This window comes from Fukomys damarensis, unplaced genomic scaffold (genome assembly GCF_012274545.1).
Source record: "Fukomys damarensis isolate Sample0158 unplaced genomic scaffold, DMR_v1.0_HiC HiC_scaffold_1, whole genome shotgun sequence".
NCBI lineage: Eukaryota > Metazoa > Chordata > Mammalia > Rodentia > Bathyergidae > Fukomys > Fukomys damarensis.
Window position 1 is genome coordinate 4168503 of NW_022900913.1, and position 21881 is coordinate 4190383.

The window sequence follows — 21881 nt, forward strand, 5'->3', positions numbered from 1 at the left end:
TACTGACTTTTAACCTTTCTTTCTTTGTGATATGTAAATTTCAGGTTGTGATTTTTTTTTTAGCCTGGCTGAAATCTGTACCATAAATTTTGATATCATCATAGTCATTTAGTTCTAAATATTCTCTAGTATCCTCACACATTTCTTCTTTACCATGGGTTGTTTAGAACTAAATAGCTCAATTGACAAACAACTGGAGTTTTCCAGTTTCTTTCCCTCTAGCTTATTTCCATGGTGATGGATTATACACAATTTTAATTTCTGTAAAGCTTTGAGGGTGGTTTTATTGCCCAGTCATGACTGATTTCAGTAAGTGCTTCACACGTAATGAAAAAGAATGTGTACAATGGGAGTTTAGTTTTTATGATGGAATCAAGACATTTGCTGTATTATTAAAAAGTTCACTTTTCATTTCTGTTTACTATTACGATTGCAAAATCATCTATGCTTTATGAATTGTGCTTTATATATATTTTTGCATACAGATGAAGATTTATGATACCTTCTTAGTGGACTGACCCTTTTATCATATTCAGATGTTTATCTCTGGTAGCATTGCTTTGCTTAAAGTGGACTTTTTTGACATTGGTATAGATGTACTAGTTTCTGTTTGGTTTGATAGCTGTGGCATACCTATTCACTTTCAGCCTCCCATCCAAGTACTAACCAGGCCTGACCCTGCTTAGCTTCTGAGATCAGACGAGATGGGGCATTCAGAGTGGTATGGCTGTAGACCACATTCAGCCTTTCCATGTCTGATTTGTAAAGTCTACATCCTGTAAGTAGCATACAACTGGGTCTTAAAAGCCTCAATCAACAGCACAAATATTTTCCTTGGAGCACGTGCACCACTTATATTTAATGCAGTTACTGATATAGTTATGTTTGTATCTACCATGTCACAATTTGCTTTCACCTGAATCTACCTACTTTGTGGGACTTTTCTCTTTTTGTGATTTCTTACAGTTTAATCAAATGTTCATATCATTTTCCTTTCCATGTACTAACATACTGGTTACACATTGTTCCTCAGTTGTTATACTGGTTACACTAAAGCCATAGCCATTATATTTTTGCACCAGGAACCAGCTCTGTGGAAGACAGTTTTCTCCAGCTGGGCCAGCGCGGTTTTGGGATAATTCAAGTGCGTTACATTTATTGTACAGTTTATTTCTATTATTAGTACATGAAATTATTAGTAATGAATTAGTTGTACACCTCACCCTAAGGCGGAATCAGGGGGACCCTAGGCTTGTTTGCCTGCAACTAGCCATCCCATCTGGGGGTGAAGGGAGACAGCGACACTGAGATGTGTGGCCGATGTTTACGGTGCCGTCACTCCACAGGGATAGGATGTTGGAAGTGCAAGCAGGCTTTTCAGTGCTTTCATGGCAAATTCAGGATATTTCACTGACTTTCGTCTAGAATGTATGGATATTTGAAGTGGCCTCAAACTCTCTCACTGTCACTTGTGATCTCAAGGAGTTGAGGCTCTTCTAGCAGAGAGGTGACTCACCTGACTCATTCGCAGCTGGGCTGCGGATCCATTCCTTCCCATTTCAGGAGTCTTTTGTGCATGGGAGGTAATGCTCAAAGTCTTTTGCAAACTGAGACAGGTGATCGTTCACCAGCTGGGAGAAAGAAATCCCTGGTTCAGTCTCTTCAAAAATCTCTGTCTGATCCCAGTGTTCACTTGTTGCCCCTGTAATTCAGTTTGACTTTGAATGCGTCCACTCTATCTGCCATCTTGAACACAGTTGTTCTTCTCTCTGTAAGTGACAGACTGAGTTTGTTGAGCACGTTGAATATGTCACACGAGTAAGCGAAGTCTTCAGCCCATTCTGTGTCACTGAAATGTGCTGCCAGTGGTGACTATTTTTCTAAAGGAAATCTCTGGAGCAGCTCTCATGACTCAAAGACTCTGGCCAGGGATTTACCTTTGGAAAGCCACCTCACTTCTGTGTATAAGATAAAATGTGTGCTTCACATCAGTTTTCTCAGAGCTCTGAGAACAGATGTGAGGTAAGAGCATGAACTTTAGTGTGATTTTTAATTTGAATCACATCCTGCAAAATGTTAAATTTTGTGACTTCTTGGGGGCTAGCCAGTATTTCTCTACAGATGACACAGTGTATAGACTCACATTCAGAAGTGATCGCTTTGACCTGAGTACTGAAACTAGAAAGCTGTCCAGGCAAAGCAGCCACTCTGTCCATGGATGTACCAACACTAAATGATCCATTCAGTTTTTCTGATGCAAAGATTTGAATAGTTCTGTAGCTGTGGTGTTGGTTGGCAATAAAAGTACACATAACATATCCTCATGTACATCCTGAAAATATATCACACAGAGGCAAGCATTGCTACCTTGTTGCCAACACCAGTAACCTTGTCTGCACACCACTGTGACTCACTGATCCTAATAATTGTGCCTCAGTATCCCCCCACTATTTAATCAGTTTGTCTAGTTATGGTGCTAGCTGAAAGGGGGAAAATGCCACCTTTTAAACTGCAGCCTCTCCTGAAAGTTCTCAAGATGTCCTCAGCAGCATGTGAATATAAATTATAGTGCAGTGACCCTATAATTTAGGTGGGACTCTTGGTATGTTGTTTTGAACAAAGCTTTCTCTTCTTTGGCAATCTTAGAGTCTTTTGGTGTCTCATTCTTGGGTCTTTTCTGCTTTTCAAAGAAGCTGTCCAGTGACATTTGTTTTTTACTCATTTTGTCTAGGGTTAGCTCATGAGCTTATATAACTTCAACCAAAACAAGTATGCAGTGTGAGAAAGGGGCACCATGGAAGTGGTGAAAATAACTGTCAGACCCCACACAGACTAAATTGTCAGATTCTGACTTATAGCCTGCATCCAGATGCAGCTGTACAATTGAAGTACTCAACTCACTTGCCACTGTATAGCCCCCAACCAAGTGCAGCTTAATTGCCATTTGCTGCTCACTGATAGGACTTGATCTGAGTCTAAGAGCAACTGATTTTTTATGATCTCTGTGCAGCCTAACCTCTCTGCTAATGTTCACCTGCATTTGCAGCTGCTCTCCAGTGCTAGCATCACCACCTCAGCTCCACCTCAGATCACCAGGCATCAGATTCTCACCAGGAGAGCACAGCCTAGATTCCTTGCATGCATGTTTCACAGTGTGGCGTGAGCTCCTATGAGAATTTAATGCTGCTGACAGCAGTAAGAACTCAGGCAGTGATGGGAACAATGGGGAGTGGCCAAGCTTTACTCGCCTGCACACTGCTCACCTCTTGCTGTGCATTGCAGCTCCTAACAGGATGTGGACCAGTATCTGTCCATGGCCTAGGAGCTGGGGACACTTGATCTAAAGCATTTGTTATTTTCTTATATATTTTCAATATTACAACTATAAAAATATGTACATATATATAGTTATCAAAATATTCTCCATGACATATTGATAAATATCAAAATAAAAGTAGCAACTACAAATTAATACCAGACTATCATGACTCAACATATGCTGGTATGAGGTGCTTGCTTGGTGAAGGCTGAGGATTATATGGCCCAGAACTGCTTTCTTTGTATGGTTCTGGTGAGAGTGCTCCATGGCAATATACGTAAGATTTGGATGGTGAAAGTCGTTCACCTTGGAAGTCAGAAACCACCAGTCTTTCTTCGAAGGCTGAGAAAACAGCAGAGAGCACTGCCAGCTTGTCTTCAATCTCCCCTGCTGAGAGCCAGTTCCGCTGCTTGGTGCTGGCCTTGATGGTCACCGCCGGGCCTGTGACTGGGGACCTGTACAGGTGCAGTTGCTGTACAGCGGTGGCCCTGGGTATCACACTAAGCTTGTCTTTTGGGTCCTCCTTTCTGGCAGAGCATGTGGACCCCTTGTTCATCAACATGGGTTTCTGAGTGAGTAGTTGGGAGGCTGCTTCTCCAAGCCACTGCCTCCGTCTCCAGGCTTCTCTGCTCCTGGAGAGCTCTGTAATTCCATAGCACTGACTGTAGCGCTGTGTTGGTGACATAATTTGGATGGGCTCACAACGCTAGGGGAATAGAGTGCAGAGCCTGAGGCTGCTAACCTGTATAGATCAAGAATAATGCACACCTCATAATATGAATGTTCTGTTAACAAAAAAAGAGTTCAGTTCTTCAAAACAAAAGGAAAAGATGATTTAGAAACACAAAGAAAATCAACAGAAACAGAATTTTATGTTATGTAAACTGGAAACCCTGAACAAATAGATGCCGTGTTAGCAAAATACAAATAACTCAAATGGATTTGGTAAGAAACAGAACTCTAGGAAAAGAGCTCTAGAAAACTTAAAATTGATCAGAATCTCCCTTCAATGTTTCTATGGCCAAATGGTTCTACAAACCATTATTACAAAACATTTAAAGAAAAAACTACCACTATTTAAACTACACACGAGTGTCATACATGTAATGTCATAAACTGCATGTTGACCCCTAATACGTTCCAATGATATACCATGCCTAAGTAAATTTTACCACTAGAGAATGATGAATGTATAACAAATGCAGCCATTCTGCAATTCTTAAATGAATAAATAGGTAAAGGAGAATGGCTATGGGACATTTTGATAAATATTTTTATAAGTATTTGATAATTCATTTGTTAATTTTACAAGTGACTTCTAGAAGTGGAAATAAAATATAATTTTTAATAATAGTCAAATACAGTGGAACTTCAGTTAATGAAACCAATTCTATGCATGACTTCAGTCACAAACAGAACTGGATGAGAACAGAATCCAATTTCCCCTTAGGGTCAACATTGAACCTATCCATTGAATCGGATTTGGCTCTTGTCAACCTCCACTCGTGAACAGAATCACGGAAAGAATCAAGTTCGTGAACCAAAGAGGCACTGTAATTTATTGGGAATCAGCATGCAGTATTTTTTTTTTTTTCCAGCACCGGGGATCAAACTCAGGACCTTGCATTTGTGAGGCAGGTGTGGCACCACTGAGCTAAATCCCTGGTCCTACAGTATGTTTAACCATGGGAAGTATGGGTACTCCTATTAAAATCAAGAAAATGCCTATTATTGCTAGTATGACTCATCACTGATGTGAAAATTTTAGACGATGGTATAAGAAGAGAAAATACTAAGAGTATCTGTCTTTGTGGAAAAGTTGGTCATATCTCTGAAAAATATCAAGAAATCAACTAAATAAATCTTAGTTGGGTTGTTCATTACTGATCCAATACACAGAAATTCATAGTCCCAACTTGGCAGCAACAACTAGTAAAGTTTGATAGCTATGTACATAGTTTCCATGAAAAGCACAGAAATTCTAGCAGCAAACTTAAAATGCATGCGTGGAATCATTGAGAATTAATGAACACTTTATTTCAAGATGAAAGTTCTGAGTAAGTAAAGACAGCATTTTCTGAGGTGGGGGATTTGGGCTAATCCTTATATACATTTTATACAATATGATAGGATTAATGTGCCCTGGGCCAGAGATTTAGCTCAGTGGCACCACCCCTGCCTTGCAAGCGCAAGGACCTGAATTCGAACCCCAATACCAGCCAAAACAAAGAGCAATTTAGAGAATCTAAAAATGCAATTTAATAGATTAAAATTTATACAACACCATCATGGAGGCCACAGTGTCTCCCTCCCTGTTCCCACAGGGCTGATAAAGGCTGTTTCTCCAGCCGGATTCCAAAGAGAACCCTTCAGGCTGTGGAGCGGTGACAGGGCCGAGAGCTGCAGATCTGTGCCTGTCATTGATCAGGTTCACATACTATTTTACTTTTTTTTTTTTTTTTTTTTTTTTTTTTTTTTTGCAACATCAGTGAGCAGAAGCCAACTTATAAAGAGATTTGTATTTCGGGTTTTTGAGCAACACAGTGCAGGCTGAATGAGGGTGACTTGGTTGAGCGTGTTCTGTCAGCCAAGGTGGCCACACACCTTTCCCAGAAAGGCTCCGGTGACCTCCTGTGATGATAAAGTCTTTCTTGGGGTGTCTGCAGAGCAAGTCCCGAGGAGCATGGAGAGCCCCGCAGTGATACATTTTCTGCAAGCCCCTTTGAGAGGAGAGCCTGCCTCCCCGGAACGCCAGGGCTTGGAATACACCTGTAGGCCGGAGCCCAGACCCAGAGCAGCGGTCCTGAACCGCTCCGGTGTTGCTGAGCCAGCTGTCACAGGTGAAGCCAGATTCTCTTTCTGTTACCATCTGGGAGTCTCTTAATGGCCAGTAAAGACTTGGAAACAAGCATTCAAGTTACATTGCAGAGGACGCAGTTTACCGAAAGCCAAACCTCCCACTGGCTCACCTCAGCACTCACCTCTGTGCTAAAGGCCGCTGCTCCTGTGGTGGCAGAGTAGGTGCAGGTGGGCTGGCGGACGGGCTCAGAGTGGAATGAAGTGCGCCATCTTAGCTGGGCCTCTCCGCTGGCTGCTGTGTGGCCCTGGAGCTGTCCCTTGCCCCCCTGACTGCAGGGACTTGAGTGCTGGCCACAGATCCAGCAGTCGGCTCCATTGTGGTTATTCCCAGGGGCCAGAGAGCTGCAATAGCCCCCTGAGGCACCATTGTCCTAACTCAGGTCCTCACCAATGGAACCCAGTGGTCACTTGCCCCCTTTCAAAAGAAATGTTCGGAAGTCTTCATCCTGTGTTGTTGCACCTGCCATTTGTTTTCACCTTTTTTTTTTTTTGGTCCAGCACCAGGGGGATCGAACCCAGGACATTGCACTTGCCAGGCCGCTTCGGTGCCACTGAGCTAAATCCCCGGCTGCCCTTTGTCTTGTGGTCATCATTCTGGTTGGGTGGCTCCAGCCCCTGTCTATGTAGTGACTGAATCTCAGACAGAAGGTGAAGTTCAGAAGGACGGATGCAGGAGGAAGGGTGCTGGCTGTGTCTGGCGATACCGGACTCGCAGGAACTCCCCACTGGTGACATCCACGTCCAGCCTCCTCTGTCTGTCTCAAAGGGGGGCCTGTGCCTCGCAGGCAGCCAGCGGCACAGGCCTGTGTCATGAGAAAAGAATCCACAGGTCTGTAAACTTGCTATTTTTAGGCCACTGGAGACTTGAGCCAGTTTCCCGAATGTCGTAAGGCCCACAATGAATGGGGCCTAGAAAAATTACAAGCTTTGCCCTCGAGTCCGCTGATCGTTAGGCAGGTTTAAGATACAATGAAGCTAATTCACAAAGACAAATGCTCAGCCTCTCCCCTCGGCTTCCCCGTGCCCAGCCATCTTCTGCAATCCTGGTGCTCACCCAACACCCAGGGCTGTGCCATTAATAGCTGGCCATGAAGCGCTGGCCACAACCCGGCCTGCCCAGGACATCAGCTGCTCAGCGCCAGCCCCTGGGACAGCCCAAGGAGAACCTCCCACTGTTCTGAGGGGGCTCCCTCAGTGTCCCTTCCCCCGCAGTTCGGGACAGAAGACTTTCATCCTTTGCTCAGTCTGCCGAGCTGGGCAGGCCCTTGCTCCTCTCCCTCACTCCCACGGCAACTCTGAGCACCATCCCCATGCCCAGGGCTGCTCCAGGGCCTGACTGCCCCAGGGCACGGACGACAGTTTAGCAGATGGTCCCGATTTCACCTCCATGTTGGACTCCCTCTTCCCCTAGCCAGGGCCAGGGTGTAACAGGGCACCCATCCTGTGGCAGCTTCCCCCAGGACAGTGATTTCCATGATACAAACAGCCCGGCTTCACCCTAGGAGTGTGTTCTGGTTGCTGCCACTGCCCCAGGGGCTCAGCAGCCTGCTCCCATCTCTGGCCCATTAAATGTCACATCCAGAAGCTAATAACTCAAGGGACTGCTTAGCAAGGCCTGAAAACAGAGCTATCCCCAGCGCCCCTTCCCCAAATCCTGGCTTGAACAATAGAAAACATCCAAGGGGCTGGGCAGGAAAGAGAAGAGTCAGAGACACAGGAAAACTAATTAGTTCCTGAGAGCTGGCCAAGAGAGAGAGCTGTCCCTCCTGTTGATGGGAAACAGGAGCTGAAAGCAGGAGCAGAAAGTGACCCGTTGTCTACTTCCCACCTCTGTTAGAGGAAGAAACAAGCAGAAGCCTGGAGAAATTCAAGGTTGGGAAGACCAGCAGAGAAGTGCCCGTCCCGGTATCCCTGGAGGACAGGTAGTCTTACACCTCACAGATGGGAAGCCCCTTCATCTTTTCAGGATGCCCCATCCTGCAGGTAAGAAAAGGAGGCAGAGAAGTTGGCCGGTTTGCCCACAATGACACAGCCAGGGACATGCAGCGATTATGGTCAGGCCCACTAGGACCTCTCGCACGTCCCCCGAGAACGGGCCGTGTCCCTGTGTACACACTGAGCACAGAGGACGCGCTCTGCAAAGGTTCCCTGACAGGACACAGCACATTCATTCACCACGAGCCGTCACCCTTGTGAGTCACATCTTGCCCAGCCCTCAGCCAGGGCCACGGCGAGGGACAGGCTGTCACCCAGACGCTGACCTCAGTGGGAAGGACAGCAAGCTCTGCTGGATGGTGCTGCTGGAAGCTGCTGGGGGTGGCGGTGACCAAAGTGCCGGGTGTGCAATGTAAACAGTCGGTAATTGCTCCCTGCTGCTGGCTCAGACCAAAGCCAGACAGCTGGGACAGATAAGAGGGAGGAGCCTTAACCGAGCGAGGATGGCAGGCCAAAAAACCAGGCTTTTTCCGATTTGCTTTCAAGTTCTTTATCCTTTTGCATTGATTACATTTTCTTTCTTTACCTCCCTCCCTTCCTTCTCTCTCTCTCTCTCTCTCTGTCTCTCTCTCTGTCTCTCTCTCTGTCTCTCTCTGGGATTACAGTTGTGCACCCCTATACCTGGCAGTATCTATTTACTTTTCAAATATAAAGAAAAGGAAGCGTTTCACTCACAACAGGAGTGCAGGTCAGGCAGCATCAAGGGCTTTCATGGTGCTTCTCCAACAGCCTGAGGTGTAGTGCACGGGCAGCTTCCAGCTTCGCCTGAGAGCAGCCTACCCCAGCCTCCTGAGGAGAAACCTGGAGCTCTCTTCCCTCTCTCCCTCCTCCATGTTGAATAAATTACAGAGCCTCTATGATTTAACCTCCTAAACATTTTTTGGCAGAGTCCCACTGTGCATTATTAGCCAGACCCAGTTTCTGTTCGCCTGCTCTCTCAGCAGGACTATGTTTTCCAGCCTTCCTCAGGTCAGGTGGGGCCCATGCCTCTGGTCTGGGTGCCAAGCATGTACTGGCTGTCCCAGACCTGACCCCAAATCCCCGTTTCTTCTTCTGCTGGGCTCTGCAGAGAACTAGCAGGGGCTTCCAGGCCCTAGGGAACAGTGGAACTCCAACCTGGACCATCCCTATGTGGGAGTGTAGAGCTGAGCCCTCCTCCCCACCCCAGGGCCCTCACTCTGGCCTGGGGTAGGGTTAGGAAACAAACTCTTAATGTGTCATGCCACTCTGATTTGAGATTGTTTCTTAGAACAACTGCAGCTACCTTAATTATGTTTTGGTACCAGGGATCAAACTCAGGACCTTGCGCTTACAAGGCAGGCATGGCACCACTGAGTTAAATCCCCGGTCCTACTGAGCTTAATTTATCTTCTCATTCCTTTCCACACCTAATGTGCCTGTTACTAATTTTCTAAAGAGAGGCTGTGTCCTCCGCAACCTTTATCTGCACCTTCATTCTCACACCTTAGCTGCTCAGGCAGAGGGAGCTTCTGTATTGTCTTTCCCATTGCTGAACATAACCTACACCCAAACTTAGAGGAGAAATTTTCCTAGGCTCATGGTTTCAAGGGATTCAGTCAATGGTAGGCCAGCCCCAAGGCAGAAATATCAGAGCTGAAGGGCACGGTAGAGCAAAGTAGCTTAGTTCATGGTAGTTGGGAAGCAAAGCAGAGAGAACTAGTGCCAGAGAGGAAGGGACAGGGACTGGTTACAAACCTGAAAGCCTCATCTCCATGACCTACCTAGACAGAGCTCCACTAACCCTCTCCAGTGCTGGTGAATCTGTGGCACATGTGCCAGCAGTGGGCTGTTGGTTATCATCCAAAACTCTAAAGGTTTGCCCTCACTCCTCTAGGCAGATCCCAAAACCAATCAAGTTGGCATCCTGCCCTAGCCACCAGTTTCTAGAGACATACCCCTTGGTGTAAGCCTTTAAATGGAGCCACCAAAGTGCTGTGACATGATGACCAGTCTTCCCATGTCTGCCCAATGTCCCCCACCTCATATTTCTGCTGCCAGGCATGGGTTCTAGCCATGAGTGGACGTGGGGGCTGACACCGGGAAATCCGCACAGCTCAGCATGGATGTGCCAGAGCACTGGGCCATCGTGCAAGTCCACTGTCTCTGGATCTCTTATAACTGGACAAAGGTGGGCTCCCATTTCCACTGACACCTGTTTTTGTAGTAGGTTGAGCGCTGTCCCCCTGAATCCACATCCATCCAGAACTCTGAACAGGATCTTGTTTGGAAATGCCGCCTCTGCAGCTGTAATTAGGGACCTGGAGATGAAGACATCCTGGATTCAGGATGTGCCCTAAATCCAGTGACTGTCATCCTCCTGAGGAGAAGAGAGGACACAGTGAGATGCACAGGGAGAGTGAGATGTGAGGACAGAGGAGAGGCTGGGGCAGCACAGCCCCAGTCATCCGGCCCTGCGTCCCACAGCCCTTTCAGTGCAATCGCAGCTGCTTCTGTCAGAAGCTGGAGGCGATTTCCACAGCCCGGATTATGTCAAGGCCCCGCCTCTCACTTCGGCTCAGAGAATGGCAAAGAAGAGATGGAGCGCCAGCTCTGAGCCTGTGTGGTTACTTGCTCTTGAAACCCTGTTCAGCCACACTGATGACAAGCTGGGGCTAGCCCACAGGCCAGTGAAAGCTAATGCCCCAGCTGCCAGCCACCCCGGAGGCGGCCACCCAGGGCCGCCTGCAGCAGGACCGGCTGGGTCCCACCCTGAGCCACAGAACCACTCATTTAAGCTATGGAGCCTGGGGGTGGCTTGTGCCAGCAGTAGCTGACTAATCTATATGCACTTACACTTCGAGTTTTTCAGTTACTTATATTGCCTACTGAGCACCTGTGAACAATTAAGTTTGGGAACCCTATGTAGGGGGAGGTGTTCAAACTTCACTTTTTTAAGAATTTCTCGGGGGATTTTGTTAAACTGGAGATCCCTGGGCTTACTCCTAGAGTCTCAGTACTAGACTGGGTGAGTGCCAGGCATCCATAATGTGGCCAGCATCGCTGTCCTGGCTTGGATGCGCCACTGAGTTCACTTTGTAAACTATCTTTTTATGGGAACAGATCATGGAAACCATTGTGTAATCTCTAACATTATCCCTCCTCCGAATCGAGAGAGAGAGGCAGAGAGAGAGAGAGAGAGAGAGAGAGAGAGAGAGAGAGAGAGAGAGAACTACAAAGGGAACGTGCTAGGCTTCCCTGTGGAAAACACTAAGCAAACAGAAAGACCTTTCATTCCCACAGTCTCCAAGATCACATTTTACTGTCAGTATTGTTTCTTGATTTGCATCTTAATTCATAAATAACAAAATCCTGGTTCTAATTACAAACTGTTGTCTGGTGGCTGATGAATCAAGGGGGTTAGTGAGAGGCAATCAGCGGACAGCATGAGGCAGTAGGAAGAAGGGGCAGGTGTTGGAAGAAGCCAACAGTGATGACCTGTGTGACAGGTCCTGCATGCTGGCAAGGGTGCCGTCCCAGGCCGTGCTCCGGGGCCAGTCAGCTCTTAGTCACTCGCCACTGTTTTCCAGATGGTCCTGGAGCACCGTGGTGGAGCAAAGGGCACAGATTCCTCTCCTGGGGAACATTCTGGGTGGCAGGGGAAACACAGATGACACATAGAGGAAGGTGCAGGGGGTGGCGTTTTATCCCCCTGAAAGACGTCAGCGAGTGTGACCTTATTTGGAAACAAAGTCATTGCAGATGTTCCCTGGTTAGGACACGGTCACCAAGCTCTGTCCTCATCCAACATAACTGGTGTCAGTCACGGGAGGGCACCGTGCGATGTCAGGAACAGAGGCCGAGGGATGTGTCCGGAAACCAAGGGCTGCCATGGTTTGCTGGCAACTCCAGAGGCTAAGAAGAGTATGGAGCAGAGCAGTGGTGGCCAACCTATGGAGGGAGAATAGGGACGTGGATAGCAGAGTCTGCAGTTGATTGAGCCCCTTGGAAACCACCGACGTGTGAGAAAGAGAAGGAACGCAGCCGTGTGGGGTCTAGAGAAGGAGCACATCACACAGCTATGGCGGCATGTGCTAACGCTCTGGGGCAGCGGTGCCTGCCATGCTTGTGGGGAAGGAAGGAGAGAGGCGGCAGCACAGGGACTTGCAGGTCACAGTGAAGCTTTTACTATTTTGCCAAGCAAGCAAGTCACTGGAGGGTTCTGAGCCAAGGCTGATGTGATCTGATTTTTATAGTCATACGTTTTTCTCTTTTTAAGGATCTCGCAGGCTGCTGAGTGGTGCAGATGTAGAGGGGTAAAATACTGGCGTGTGAGAAACCCGCTGGTAGGCGCTGTTTTAAAACAGGCTAGGAGTGCAGTGTGGAGAGGGTACCATTTCGGTTTGGGGTGCTTCTGGCAGAGCAGCCAGGTATGACTTTGAGTTTTGGCTTCAACCATTGGAGCAGAGAGTTCAAGAGTAACAGCTGTTTAACTTGTTTGTGATTTTCCGTAGTTTATTGAGCATGCATATTCCAATCCTTGGTCATAATTTCCGTGCATACAGTATACAGGTGCTTAAAAACCGTCTGTGCCGAGACGTCTGATTTTTTGTTAACACCGCTTGCCAAGGCCTCGGTTGCAATGCATCCATTTTTCACGCTAATGCCGTGCCCGCGGTTGCGTCTGCTCATCTGAGATGTAGACCACGAGGACAGCTTTTAATACGCCCTGCTCTGTTTTGCTTAAAAAGAACAGGATTGTGCCCTGGGGGCCCGAGGCTGGCACAGACAGAGCTGTGGGCAGGCCAAATGCACACAGGGGTGCCGCATCGGCCCATGTGGCCAGCACCTCTGGGCCCTGTGGATCCTGCGGCTGTCTGGGTTCCTGGGCTGGTCCTCTGGGACGGACACTGCCCAACAGTCATGGGGAAGCTCAACTGGGCACTGACTCTGGAGCTCACCTCACTTTTGTACAGAAAGAGGAAACAGAGGGCCTGCATGGAGAAGACTCCACCACGCCACTGTCCTGAAGTGTCATTGGCCACCTAGATTTAGACTCTTAGCTTCATTTGCCTGTGGCTGACCAGATATTTTGGTGAAGAGAGGAAAAAAGATCTTTTGCAAAGCTAGCTCTGAGGAGACAGAGGGCCCATATGCCTCAAATCACCATCTCACCTTGTACAGGTGGGTAAGGGTCCTTTTCCTAAGGAAGAGCAGGGCAGGTGGCACGGGGACACACCGCAGATGTGCACACTTGCTCTAACATTTGCAATCATCTTGGCGGTTCATCTTTCTTGTAGGAAGGAACTCAGCCTCTGGCCTCCGGTGGCATCTTCACATTCCATCACTTCTTGGGCTGGGGAGAGGCTAGGGTGTTGCTTGTACGCTAAGTAGGAGGAATTGTGGAGCACTTCATTATCACTACAAGAAAAAGAAGTCTACCTTTCAGGTTCCATTTTGCAGCGCTAGTTTCAATTTCCCCCTTGCTTTTTCCCGCCCTCAGTCTTGAGGGCCCTGAGGTGCCGTCATCAGGCTGGCTGGCCCACCCTGGATGCCTACATAGATTCCATAAAGGTAGCTGAAGCACAAACGAAGGGAAGCTGGATGCTTGAGCCAGGAAAAGCCTCACAAAACATTGTGATGTCAAATGTGGACCAAAGCCAAAGCCAAGAGAGAGCCAACCGTTACACCCGCTAGAAGGAGGGCCTTTCTGCTTTTGGACAGTTATGCGTGAGATACCATTTTACAGACTCTGCAGCTCCACTGATTTTGGGGGGCTGACATAGGTGACTCTTTGGTGCTCACAGCTCTCCCCTCTTTCTCTTTTCTGAAGCCTTTGCACATTAGCCACCTGTGGCCTCGTCCCTGGGTGCCAGGCAGCTTCACAGGTGATGGTGTCAGAACATGGAGGGGCTTTGACAGGGGGTTGAGTCAGTGTCATAAGCCCTGGAGGCCAAATTTGAGCAATATCAAAGTTGGAACAAGTGGCTCTCAGACCATTCATCTGGCCCAATGGTGGTGAACCTGTGAGCACGCACAGCAGGCTCTGTACTGCTGAAACGTCAACAGGGTTCACCATCACAGAACTAGAGTCCCTCTGAAGTTTAGTCCCACAACATTTGAAATTTGTTTGTTTGTTTGACACAGGGTCGTGCTATGTAGCTCAGGCTGACCTTGAACTCATTGTGCAGTCCAGGCTGGCCTTGAACTTGTGGCAATCCTGCTGCCTCAGCCTCCAAGTGCTGGGCTTACAGGCATATACTACTATACCTGGCAAAACATGTGAACTTTGACAGTTACAAAGCTTACAGGCAAAACCTAAAACAAGCCAATAAGAGCAAAGTAAATCCAGTCTGTACAGTAGACTGGAACTAAAAGAGCCAATATTCTGTGAAATGAGCTCAGTTCTGCCAGAAACATGTAGTGAGCACACATCCGAGGGCCCCTATCCCCGTAGACCAGTGTGAATCAGCATTTGAAGAAAGCACACAACTTGCTAATGGCCAACACCAACGTGTGTAGTTCAGTCACACCTTTAGGATTTTTTTGACACACACAGAACTGTAAACATTTCTGAATACAGCATACAAAAAGTCATCTGTTTTATCAACTAAGAACATGCACGTCTGAGCAAGGACATCTCCTATCTTCCATGAGGAGCACGACTTTTGTCAGCTATATGACTACAAGCGACGCACAGGGTACTAATTTAGCAAAGCCATTCATTTTTACAGCATTCTAAGACAATAATCAAGACTGCATTATACCAGCATAATTACATTTTAAGTAAGGAAAATCATATAATAGTAGTTTATGTGACTAGAATTGTAAGACAAAACTTTAAACAGATATCTAAGTAATATGAACTTCCAAGAGTTAAACTTCCTAAAAATTTATCATAGCAAGTCAGTAGACAACATAAGAAATTATTTTGACAAATTTGAAATCTCCTTTTAAAAAAGTTTTGCTGTAAATTTTACTAAGAACAGATCAATCTCGTAAGTCTTATTGTTTTAAACAGAGACTAATATTATCTCTATGAATTACATTTGAGTTCTTTTAAAAATATTTTTCTTTGGGCTGGGGATTTAGCTCAGTGGTTCCACCACCTGCCTCGCAAATGCAAGGACCTGAGTTTGATCCCCGGTACCAAAAAATAAATAAAAATAAAATAATTTTTTTTCTTACAATAAACTATTTAGAATCTAATTAGAAATGTTTTACTCAAAAATTATCCTGATTAATTTACAAAAGACTTATCTTTATTTTGTTACAAAAGTATGCCACCCCATATAAGCTACCAGAACTTTTAAGACTTGTGTTAACTCATCTTTGTGTCCCAAACTGTGTCATACATAGACATAAGCACTGTATATATAGAAAAGAACATATACTTGAGGTAAGAAAAACCCAAAATATTTGTTTCTGACCCATTTAAGATTTTCTATAAAAACAGTGATTTAAAAAACCAATTTTGAGTACTTAATTTAAGCAAGGATGAGGCAGTAAAACAATAGTAGTTTATCTATTACAAAGAAGCAAGCATGCATGTTAGCGTCTTTTAAAACTTTTAACAGACCAGTCAGTCATAATAACTCTTTTTTTTTAATTGAGTTTATTGGTACATTTTAGGGATACAGTACAGTTACATTCATTGTTGGGATCTTGTACCTCTACATGATAGGTCTTGGTTCTCATTTTTGTCCTTTGTTCCTGCCCTCCCTTCACCCCGTCCTCCCCTCCCCATTTACAAACACTTTATTTCCATCTTTGCATTTTCTCACATTTTTTTCTTTTCCCTTATTACCCTTCCCCTACCCATCCCACCTTCCCTACACCTTTAGCCCTTTTCTTCCCATTTCACAATGTCAGTTATCTCATTAGGATCTTATGTAGTAACTCTTAATAGCAAAGGAATTTTTCTTAAGGCCAACTCTTACTTTAGGATATCTTAAAATGACAAACAGATACAACTGTCAATCACCAAGATTTACTATTTAAAGCTCATTTTTAACAAGACCAATAGTTTGACAAAAGTTGCTATTTTTAGACACTTGTTGTCTAGCTAGAAGTTATTTAAACTTGTTAAAGGATTAGACACCTTTTGATTTTATATCAGTGTTGTATACATATATCAAAAATCTATAAAATACATTTAATAGATCCAAAACACCATTTAAAAATTTTAAGAAGCCAAGAGTACATGAATTTATGCTTAGAAAATGTCTAATATTTTAACTTAATCATGAGTAGCTCAGATGTTTTATTTAAAAATCCATCTAATTTAATTTTTATTACCTGTATATTGTACACAAAATATAAAACATTTGAAACACACAGGTTAACACTGCCAATTTTTTGTTCAGGAAAAACAACTCTTAAAAGTTGTAGCCAGTACCTGGGAATTGTATCTACTCATGCTACAACAGAATGCTACTTTAAAAATCTTTCAGAGGCAGTTGTGATTTAGCTCAGTGGTTCCACTGCCTGCCTTGTAAGTCCAAGGGCTGAGTTCGATCCTCTGTACAAAAACAAAAACTTTCAGAGGTTTTCTGGGAATTTGGAATTTGAATATTTACACCGACCCCAATGAATTATTTTCTAACCACAGTGTCATGTCACCAAAAGCAATCTATCCCAGATAATAACGTTGTCCATGTACTAATCCACTGGGCAGACTACAGCCAAAGCTTTACTAGTTATGGTCATTTAAGACGGCAAGGCTTAGAAGACCTAGAAAGATCCACAAACCACGGGGGAAAGTGGTGTCACATCAGTGTCTCCTGGTTTGTCATTTCTGAGTTGTGGCAGTTATTACCCATGTGAACGTGGATCCAGCATTTTACAAATTTAAGAAGTATGGCAAGGCTGGACTGTGTACACTCAGACACAGGTTAATGCGCAAGACAAAGCGTCTATTTCTTCTAGACTTAGTGTGGAAGCCTTCAAGAGGAACAGCCATTTTTGCTATCAACCATTAGTCTTTTAACCAATGTCTACTAAAATTTTGCCTCCTAGGACCCTTTCTACTCCTGGAAGCAGCCTTTATAGAAACTAATACTACCTAAGATTTCCTGAGAAGCAAAACAATTTAACTTTTAAATTGAAAAAAAGTCCAGCCGTACTATATTAATATGTGTCATATTTTCTCAATGTGTAACTGACTTTTGATTCCCACGTGTCTTTAAGACCTTAACAAACTCAAAAATGTTAATTATACAGTAAATCCTCTACTTCCAAACACAGGAGCGGACCTCACATTACGAACCTTCGCAGATACGAACAAATCGCAGCAGTAGCTCGCCAGTCTGGGGGACACGGTCGCAGCTGTGCCTTCTGTCCAGCGCGACGGTGCCCAGCGGTACGGACTCAGCCAGAGCCCGGAGATCCAGAAGCAGGAGGAGGAGCGGTGGTGCCCGGAGGGCGCTGCTGGGAAGCGTGAAGCAGTCGGCGCTGTGCATTTGTCGCGCTGTGTATTTGAGCCAAAGGTGTGCGAGGCTCGCTTTGCCGGGCTTAGCAATGAACCTACTTAGGGACGGTCTTCCAGAACGGAGCTCGTTTGTAAATCAAAAACTTACTGTATTGAATTTATGCTCTTTGATCTTTTTATAACCTGTGTAAAACTGAAACTTTTCCATAAATTAAGAACCTAAAATATAATTCTGATTGACTAACACAGGCGAGGTGCATGTTAACAGTTTTGAGGACATCTTTGTTATATCTTTCAAGACATTTTGTTGTCACGTGAGCAAAAAGGCATTTGGGTTTATACTTGCTTAATTATTGAGTGTTTTTATTTTTAGGTTAATCTGGTACTACCTAAACGATATACAATATTATACGCAATACACACATGTGCCCCCTCAACACAAAAAACAAAGACATATTTATCATTTACCAGCTTTTAAAAACTTACACTATAGGCATGATTTTTTTTAATAGTCCTAAGCAATACCCAAATCCTAACTGCATGCCTGAAGGTAGGATTTCTGGTTGTAGCAAGGTGAGAAATGTACATCTTCTTGCCCATTTAATCTGAGTTTGAATTTCTTGCAGGCTTTTTCTTTTTTCTGCCTTGTTATATGTCTTAGTCAATTTAAAAGCTAATGCCATCGATTTTAAGACATTTTTCATTGTGTTAAAATTTAAACATAGCTGGTCAGAAGTTTATATATCTTATTCTGGCTTTACTGTTCAAGACTTTTGTTGTTGTTGTTGTTGTTTTTTGTTTTTTTCTTGGTACTGGGGATTGAACTCGGGTCCTTGCGCTTGCAAGGCAGGCCACCGAACCACTGAGCTAAATCCCCGGCAAGACTTTTAATATGGAAAAACAAAACAAAACAAAAGCCAGTTTCGGAACAGTATTTCCCTCTAAGAAAAACAGATAAGCCATATGTAGACAAATTTCTCCATTTTTCTAGTTAAAGAATGGAAGAGGAAGAAGACAAAAATCAACTTTCAGTAAACAAGTTATGACAAATATTTTGAAACATAACCAGTTTAAAATGAATAAAGACTGTTAGCCAAAAGGAGGGGAAATTTTAACCATTAGGAAAGTAGCTGTGTGGTTATTTGTGTTTCTTACTAATCCAGAAAAGGGCACAGAAAGCAGTTATGGATAATTTCCTGACCAAAGTTACTCCAAAGAACCTCCTCAAGGACAGCTGTATAAATCAGAGTGCACTTTCATGGATACAGAGCATATTGTATCTCAATAAAATCACTTTTATCTAAGTCACAAGTAGCTAAAACTTTCCAGGGAGCTGCAAAGTAGGACACCCTTTTTTTTTTTTTTTTTTTTTTTTTTTTTTTTTTGGTACCAGGTACCAAACTCAGGACCTTGTGCTTGTGAGGCAGGCAGCAGAACCACTGAGCTAAATACCTGAACCTGTTTTTTCATTTTTTTTGACATACACTTTTATTTCTGGACAATTTACAACAGGGCTGCTCGAACACACCACCAGTATCTCTTATCTTAAAATTTCTTAATCCAAACTTTTTTGTCAACAAATAATTCAAGAACCTTGAACTCTGTACTGATTCACAAACAAGTCTCAGAATGGCTGAAGCCCCAAATGGCTTACATAATTCTAGGAAGTACTGAAACCCTGCTGCCTGTTGTAGAATAAAGGTGGTTCTAAGAAGCGAAAGACAGAAGAAGCACAAGCAAAGGAGAGCAAACCAAAACAAATGAGTATGTCAAACCAACAAAAGAAATATGCAGATGTTTTCCTACCCAGAATCTCTTCTTACACCAGTCCATGTCCCAAAATGACCTGGAATGGGTACAGATGCCCACACATATTGAAGGAGCTTGCTTCACCCTGAATGACACTGCCAACTAGTCAGTGCCCTAAAATGACCTATGATAGGTCCAAAATGGTGGAAGGATTTATCCCACCCAGATGAATGACCTAAGAATACCCAAATGGTGGGGGCAGTAGATCCCTGGAATGCACTTTCCAGTAGGTAACCAAGCAGAGCTCTTCAGCTTTTTTCCAAATACCCTTTTTCCTTTTACAACAAAAGTGTTTCTAGGAAGGTAATGCCATGAGCAGAAAAGGAAGGGGATTCCCAGATAAAGACTCTGTAGTAGGTTCCAGTCTCCTACTCAGTGTACGACACAGGGCTGAAGAAAGACTCAAAGACAGAATTAAAGAAACAGAGAAATCGGGAGCCAGGACAGCCAGTCTTGGGCAAACAGCAAAGGTCCTGGTCAGTCCAAGCCACTTATTTTTATTGATAACCAAGTTGGGGTAAAGGGGAACTACATGTGAGGATGTGTAGTCATGCAGTTGCTATGAACACTAATGCGGGTAAGGCAAGTAAAGGAAAAGATAAAGCATTCTTGAATTAGGAACCGAACAGACAAAATATAGGACTGTAATCAGAACCTTCTAGGTAGGGGTTTAGTTGTGGGAATGGAATTTGAGGGTGAGTATCTCTGACCTTGGCTACAGTGTTGTCTCATGATGAGCCCCGCAGACTCATGGCCATGTCTCTGTCTCTGCTGTGGACATTAGCGGAAACGTCATGCTGACCTGCAAGCTCCTGTGGTGCTTTTGAGGTGCCTCTCTGAGTCACATAGCTTCAGTCAGACTTGCTTCTTAAAATGAGCCAACTGTGGGGTTGGTTAAGCCTTTACAGCCTGCACTGCTTACAGCCTGCTGAGGGCATAATCAATAGGGTGGTCCTTACACCCAGATACAAAAGTTTCCTTGGCAGCTGCTGGTATTATGACAGCTAAGTTGAGTTAAAACATGATAGGCAGTCAGATAGGGGTAGGCCCTCAGGAAGTCAGTACAGAAGATAACACATTACAGTTGTGGCTAGAGGTGTCATCTGTTGAAGGCCAGGTCTCAAGATAAAGATGAAATGACCAGGCCTATATGCCTGAGAGATAAGCAATGACTTGAAAATTATGCTATCATTGATGTCACCTGGTCCATTGAAGTCTAGCCAGACATCAGTCACCCAGTTGTGTGACCATGACCTCCTGATCCACCCCTTCCTAAACAGGTCTTTGTCTTTCCATGTACACTTGCTACATGACCTGCTTTCCCCTTAGGTCACTATCACTTAAGCAGCTAGCTATCCTTGTAATCTTATTGTTGATCGTAGCTTTGACCTACATTGTACCCACCTTGTGATTTTGCTCTATAAAACTTCCTTTAAGCAATGGGGTCCATGGCAACCCAATTTCGGGTCCCCTCCTACCTCTCAGGAGCTATCTCTCTCAATAAATTTTCCTTACTCTTAACCTCCGTTGTTCCTTACAATTCATTCTTTTATTTTGGGGAACAAGAACTCGGCATATCTGACATCTAGCAGGTTGGGAGTTGTTATTTCCCCTGCATCCCTGGGATGTCTCCGGAGTCCTGACTACAGGTTCAGCTCATTGACAGCTGTCAGTCCATTTTCCCAAGTGCCTGCTGGGATGAATGGCTCTGAAGTGGCGGGATTTACTTTCTGGCTGACTCACCAAAATTATTACCTGCCTCTTAGGTTCATTTGCTTGCTGCTGACCAAATCAGAGGTCATATATTTTGGTTAAAAAGCCAAAAAGATATATACAAAGCTAGCTCCAAGGTGCAAGAAGAGCCTGTTTGCTTCAAATCACCATCTCCCCAGGACAGACTGGGCAGGGTGTAAGAAATGGTAAGAAATGGGATGCGTGGGGGAAGCACAGAGTAACAGTGCAGAGCTCCAGGCTTGCTTTATCATTTGCAGCCACCTTAAGCTCACTGACCCTTTTCTTGAGGAAAGGAAACTGGGCTCCATCCTCCTGGGGCTGCCATCTGCATATTCTGTCACTTCTTGGGCTGAGGACAGAGGGGGAGTTGGTTATGCGAGCAGCAAAGGAGAAACTGCTTAGCTCTACAAGACAAATAAATTAACTTTGCAAGTTCTCCTTTGCAGTAGTGGTTACAGTTCCTTCCCTGGAGCCCTGTCTTCAGCACTCAGGGGACGGAACTACCACCCAGCGTCCGTGGCCTGCATCTGTATGTAGGGAAACTTCCATTGGCGACAGCAGGGGTTATGCGCAAGCGCGGTGAGGCGAAGCAGCAGCCGGCACTCCGGCCCTAGCACGCTAGTACGCACGTTCAGCCTGCGCGCGGCAGCGTCGCCCTCCGGGCAGCCCAGCCTGGGTCCGGAATGGTCGCCGCTGCCTCTTTTAGCCCCGCCCAGTCGAGCCGCTTACGGAGCAACACAGCGCGCAGGCGCGGTAACCAAGGCGGTGCTATCTAGT

The 21881-nt window shown here is 45.1% G+C and overlaps 1 long non-coding RNA gene across 1 annotated transcript; it reads right to left on the minus strand.

The window, feature by feature from the left end:
* Window positions 1–12187: 12187 nt before the first annotated feature.
* On the minus strand, window positions 12188–20342 carry LOC104875087. The gene is made up of 3 exons (XR_783948.2): window positions 20081–20342; window positions 13307–13552; window positions 12188–12823 (listed from the first exon to the last, which is right to left on the minus strand). It is a non-coding gene; the product is annotated as an uncharacterized LOC104875087 (long non-coding RNA).
* Window positions 20343–21881: the final 1539 nt, after the last annotated feature.